Here is a 6,000-nt window from a genome sequence, read left to right as displayed (position 1 = left end):
AACCTACAGTATCTATATATATATATATATATATATATATATATATATATATATATATATATATATATATATATATATATATATATATATATATATATATTAATATATATATATATACAAACCCCGTTTCCATATGAGTTGGGAAATTGTGTTAGATGTAAATATAAACGGAATACAATGATTTGCAAATCATTTTCAAGCCATATTCAGTTGAATATGCTACAAAGACAACATATTTGATGTTCAAACTGATAAACATTTTTTTTTTTTTGCAAATAATCATTAACTTTAGAATTTGATGTCAGCAACACGTGACAAAGAAGTTGTGAAAGGTGGCAATAAATACTGATAAAGTTGAGGAATGCTCATCAAACACTTATTTGGAACATCCCACAGGTGAACAGGCTAATTGGGAACAGGTGGGTGCCATGATTGGGTATAAAAGTAGATGCCATGAAATGCTCAGTCATTCACAAACAAGGATGGGGCGAGGGTCACCACTTTGTCAACAAATGCCTGAGCAAATTGTTGAACAATTTAAGAAAAACCTTTCTCAAGCAGCTATTGCAAGGAATTTAGGGATTTCACCATCTACGCTCCGTAATATCATCAAAGGGTTCAGAGAATGTGGAGAAATCACTGCACGTAAGCAGCTAAGCCCGTGACCTTCCATCCCTCAGGCTGTACTGCATCAACAAGCGACATCAGTGTGTAAAGGATATCACCACATGGGCTCAGGAACACTTCAGAAAGCCACTGTCAGTAACTACAGTTGGTCGCTACATCTGTAAGTGCAAGTTAAAACTCTCCTATGCAAGGCAAAAACCGTTTATCAACAACACCCAGAAACGCCGTCGGCTTCGCTGGGCCTGAGCTCATCTCAGATGGACTGATACAAAGTGGAAAAGTGTTCTGTGGTCTGACGAGTCCACATTTCAAATTGTTTTTGGAAACTGTGGACGTCGTGTCCTCCGGACCAAAGAGGAAAAGAACCTTTCGGATTGTTATAGGCGCAAAGTTGAAAAGCCAGCATTCCACCTGAGAAGCTTCAAAAATGTGTCTCCTCAGTTCCCAAACGTTTACTGAGTGTTGTTAAAAGGAAAGGCCATGTAACACAGTGGTGAACATGCCCTTTCCCAACTACTTTGGCACGTGTTGCGGCCATGAAATTCTAAGTTAATTATTATTTGCAAAAAAAAAAATAACGTTTATGAGTTTGAACATCAAATATGTTGTCTTTGTAGCATATTCAACTGAATATGGGTTGAAAAGGATTTGCAAATCATTGTATTCCGTTTATATTTACATCTAACACCATTTCCCAACTCATATGGAAACGGGGTTTATATATATATATATATATATATATATATATATATATATATATATATATATATATATATATATATATATATATATATATATATATATATATATATATATATATATATATATATATATATATATATATATTGTTGCGTCGACCAACATTCCTCCAATGGGGAATTCAAATTGCTAGTCTCTCCCAGATTATTTTTATGGCAAATAAGATGATGTTTATATTCAATCAACAGGCAGCAGTTGGTATTTTGTGGTTTATTCTCCAAGCTTAGAGGACAAACTGAGACCAATCCAGCACACCAGCGTTCCCCAGCCCGGTCCAGATCGGTCTAGCTCGGTCTCCCCTCAAACCCCCGGAAGTCCCGTGATCTTCCCTCTGTCCCCCGCCTGCTGTTTCCCCAGTCTAGCTGTGCTCCTTATCTTAGGAATGTAATGGCAGTCTCAACAAAGAGAATAAACAGCGCTCTGACTCTAACCAAGGACACTCGAATCCAAGCACTTTGTACCACACGAGACATTAGCTGATCTAAATATGACTATAGGAGTTTTTAGAAAGAAGTAACACTTAAATATGGATATGATTCTGATCTGCTTCCAACAATATATATATATATATATATATATATATATATATATATATATATATATATATATTTATATATATATATATATATATATATATTTATATATATATATATATATATATATATATATATATATATATATATATATATAAATATATATATATATATATATATATATATATATATATATATATATATATATATATATATATATATATATATATATATATATGTATATATATATATATATATATATATATATATATATATATATATATATATATATATATATATATATATATATATATATATATATATATATATATATATATATATATATATATATATATATATATATGTGTGTTAATGTAGGTGTGCGTCTACAGGTGTACCTAATGTTATGGCCTGTGCAAACAAACCCTCATCTTAATGCACAACAGCGTTCCACAAGGACACTTCTTCTTAGTCGTAATTGTTCTCTTTTGTTTGTTTTGCACACGTTTCAACCTGCTGAGGAAACTTGCCATGCCGATGCTCAACGGACCACATTTAAACTTCTCTGTGATGCTCAGTCAAGTGTGTTCGGGAAACACAAACACTCAGACGCTTGTTGCTGCTTCTCTCCGGGTTTCGTCTCTCCTTCCATCCGTGCGACGGGAACGATCAATCAGGCGGCCGAATGAAGGAAGAAACGAACGCGCGGATTAGCTGACACGTCCAGGCACATTTTATCGCAGCATTCCCGTGGCCATCGGAGGAGCACTTAGGGCGACCCCGGAGGTTAACGGCTGCCTAATTGTTACGAACGTCGCGCTCATGCTAATTTGCACACAAATTGTGTAGACCAGGGGTCACCAACCTTTTTGAAAGCAAGAGCTACTTCTTGGGTAGTGATTAATGCGAAGGGCTACCAGTTTGATACACACTTCAATAAATTGCCAGAAATAGCCAATTTGCTCAATTTACCTTTAACTCTATGTTATTATTAATAATTAATGATATTTACACTTAATTGAATGGTTTAAAAGAGGAGAAAACACGAAAAAAATGACAGTTAAATTTTGAAACATAGTTTATCTTCAATTTCGAGTCTTTAAAATTCAAAATTCAACTGAAAAAAAGAAGAGAAAAACTTTAAAAAATAATTTATGGAACATCATTAGTAATTTTTCCTGATCAAGATTAATTTTAGAATTTTGATGACATGTTTTAAATAGGTTAAAATCCAATCTACACTTTGTTAGAATATATAACAAATTGGACTAAGCTATATTTCTAACAAAGACAAATCATTATTTCTTCTAGATTTTCCAGAACAAAAATTTTAAAAGAAATTCAAAAGACTTTGAAATAAGATTTAAATTTGATTCTACAGATTTTCTAGATTTGCCAGAATAATTTTTTCGAATTTTAATCATAATAAGTTTGAAGAAATATTTCACAAATATTCTTCGTCGAAAAAACAGAAGCTAAAATGAAGAATTAAATTAAAATGTATTTATTATTCTTTACAATAAAAAAAATAAATTTACTTGAACATTGATTTAAATTGTCAGGAAAGAAGAGGAAGGAATTTAAAAGGTAAAAAAGGTATATGTGTTTAAAAATCCTAAAATCATTTTTAAGGTTGTATTTTTTCTCTAAAATTGTCTTTCTGAAAGTTATAAGAAGCAAAGTAAAAAAAATAATGAATTTATTTAAACAAGTGAAGACCAAGTCTTTAAATTATTTTCTTGGATTTTCAAATTCTATTTGAGTTTTGTCTCTCTTAGAATTAAAAATGTCGGGCAAAGCGAGACCAGCTTGCTATTAAATAAATACAATTTAAAAACTAGAGGCAGCTCACTGGTAAGTGCTGCTATTTGAGCTATTTTTAGAACAGGCCAGCGGGCTACTCATCTGGTCCTTACGGGCTACCTGGTGCCCGCGGGCACCGCGTTGGTGACCCCTGGTGTAGACTATTTAAAAAAAAAAATTGTAAACCCCTTTTAAAAGATGCTTATCTTTAAAAGAAAAAAATAAGAGCAGCAAAACAAAGTAGGAGATGTGTATTTGTGTGGAGTGAAGAGAGGACTTAATGCATTGACAGTCTGCTCAGGGCGAGCTGGGAGTTGCATTAATTAGCTGTTCATTAGCCGCCTCTCCTCTGTGTCTCAATTAAAGCAAGCCTGTGTTTGCTCTTTGCCGCCACCTCGCAGGCCAACATGCGACGCTAATCCGCCTCGCTCTTTGGGATCCATTTTTGGTCATGCAAAGAGTTGGACCAACACTAAAGTTGTGTTGTGTTGTGTCGTCACTTTGTTTTAAAGTTAAAGTACCAATGATTGTCACACACACGCTCGGTGTGGCGAAATTATTCTCTGCATTTGACTCCACCACCCTTGAAGCACCCCCTGGGAGGTGAGGGGAGCAGTGGGCAGCAGCGGTGGCCGCGCCCGTTAATCATTTTTGGTGATTTAACCCCCAATACCAAGCCTTGATGCAGAGTGCCAAGCAGGGAGGTAATGGGTCCCATTTGTATAGTCTTTGGTATGACTCAGCCGGGGTTTGAACTCACAACCTACCCATCTCAGGGCGGACACTCTAACCACTGAATTGGGGGTTAAATCACCAAAATGATTCCCGGGCGCGGCCACCGCTGCTGCTCACTGCTCCCCTCACCTCCCAGGGGTTGATCAAGGGCGATGGGGCAAATGCAGAGAATAATTTCGCCACACCTAGTGTGTGTGTGACAATCATTGGCACTTTAACTTAACTTTAATTAATAAAAATTAACCTGAAATTGTTGCTGTTCTAAATGTGTCCACTGGATGTCGCAATAACAATTTGTTGTATCTTTGTAGATGATACTACACATGTACAAAACAAACCACATGATGTTAGTACATCAGTCGAGGAAAATGACCAATCTACATAAATAACATCCTGTAATTTGATTTTGATATTTGTTTTTTATCTTGATAGACACCCAATTAGTTGACTGATTCAGAAAATACAAAAAACGACAAACAAATGATTAACCGCAACATGTAAGGGTAAAAACAACCTAACTACATTATGATGTGTACATTCGGGCTTGTTCTTGTTATGTTAGACTAAGGGGAGATGACGATACAGACACAAAGGAGCAGTATAGCTCTAAGTATTTTATTATATATATAATGATATATATATATAATAATCAAACAATACTAAATATACTAACTAAGGAAATGGAGTGTGACAAAATGTGTGTAGATTAGCTGTTGAGCGTTACCGTGAATGTTGAACGAGAGACGAAGAAGTCCAGGGGAGAGAGAAGTCTACAGGTCCGAGTCCAAAACGGGGGAAGTCAAGGATTGAGGGAGGCAGTCAGAGTCCAGAGGGAGATCCAGGGAAAAGTGAGACGCACAGCTCAGTTTCCAGGCGATGGCGTATTAGAAAGTATCCAGTAACAAATGTGTCCGCATCATTATTGGCTCTTAGTTAGTCATTATTAAGTACTTATTAATGCCTTATTCTATTATACAACCAGTAAGCCATTAACTAAGAGTCTTCCCTCAATAACCTCAGAATTATTACTTATTAGTTACCCTAACCCTTATATGTTCCCCTAGTGCAGTGTTTTTCAACCTTTTTTGAGCCAAGGCACATTTTTTGCGTTGAAAAAATGCGGAGGCACACCACCAGCAGAAATCATTAAAAAACGAAACTCAGTTGACAGTAAAAAGTCGTTGTCGCAATTGTTGGATAAAGCATAACCAAACATGCATCAGTATAGCTCTTGTCTCAAAGTAGGTGTACTGTCACCACCTGTCACATCACACCCTGACTTACTTTGAGTTTTTTGCTGTTTTCCTGTGTGTAGTGTTTTAGTTCTTGTCTTGCGCTCCTATTTTGGTGGCTTTTTCTCTTTTTTTGGTATTTTCCTGTAGCAGTTTCATGTCTTCCTTTGAGCGATATTTCCCGCATCTACTTTGTTTTAGCAATCAAGAATATTTCCGTTGTTTTTATCCTTCTTTGTGGGGACATTGTTGATTGTCATGTCATGTTCGGATGTACATTGTCTTTGCTCCACAGTAAGTCTTTGCTGTCG

The 6,000-nt window shown here is 35.4% G+C and overlaps 1 protein-coding gene across 6 annotated transcripts in view; it reads left to right on the top strand.

The window, feature by feature from the left end:
• The window catches only part of LOC133631183 (receptor-type tyrosine-protein phosphatase mu-like), a 578,559-nt gene that overhangs the window by 519,655 nt on the left and 52,904 nt on the right, over window positions 1–6,000 (top strand). The window lies entirely within an intron of this gene.

Source organism: Entelurus aequoreus, linkage group LG16 (assembly GCF_033978785.1).
Source record: "Entelurus aequoreus isolate RoL-2023_Sb linkage group LG16, RoL_Eaeq_v1.1, whole genome shotgun sequence".
Classification (NCBI taxonomy): domain Eukaryota; kingdom Metazoa; phylum Chordata; class Actinopteri; order Syngnathiformes; family Syngnathidae; genus Entelurus; species Entelurus aequoreus.
The sequence above is the reverse complement of the archived record's forward strand: the minus strand, read 5'-3'. Positions and strand labels throughout refer to the sequence as shown.